This window comes from Carlito syrichta, unplaced genomic scaffold, assembly GCF_000164805.1.
Source record: "Carlito syrichta isolate Samal-C Ts95f unplaced genomic scaffold, Tarsius_syrichta-2.0.1 Scaffold302386, whole genome shotgun sequence".
Lineage (NCBI taxonomy): Eukaryota > Metazoa > Chordata > Mammalia > Primates > Tarsiidae > Carlito > Carlito syrichta.
Genome location: NW_007246482.1, coordinates 327,062 through 327,654, shown reverse-complemented (window position 1 = coordinate 327,654; position 593 = coordinate 327,062).

Here is a 593-nt window from a genome sequence, read left to right as displayed (position 1 = left end):
CCCTCTCACTGTGTCCTCGTGTGGTGGAAGGGGCAGGGCAGCGCTCTGGGGCCTCTTTGATAAAGGCATGAATCCCATTCACAAGGTCCTGGTCCCTCCCAAGGGTCCACCTCCTGCGCCATCTCACGGGGGATGAGGCTTCAACATATGAATCACGTTCAGACCATAGCAGTCATCTGCTTTCTCAGTCTCCCTCCAAAGCTGAGGCCCCGTAGGTTTTGCCCAGGTTGGTCACCCAGCCAGTCAGGGACGAGAACAGAGCTCGCACACAGCACCATCACCTCCAAGCCCCGGACTGGGCCTTCAGGAGGGGGCATAAAGGGGAAGGACTTGGGACAGATGCTTATTCTTGGTCACCGAATCCAACGGGCAGGTGCTACATCACCGTCACCCCCATTTTACAGATGAGAAAACTGAGGCATAAGAGAGTCTGTGACTTGCTGGGAAGTGGCGGAGGAGACACGAACCCAGGCTTTGACCCCGGGGATCGGAGCACTTAACCCGGCCGCCTGGCTCGGGCGGGCCCTGTCGATCTGTAGAAAAGGGCTGCCCGGGTGCGCTCGGGCCGAGGGGGAGCGCCGGGAAGCGGGAGG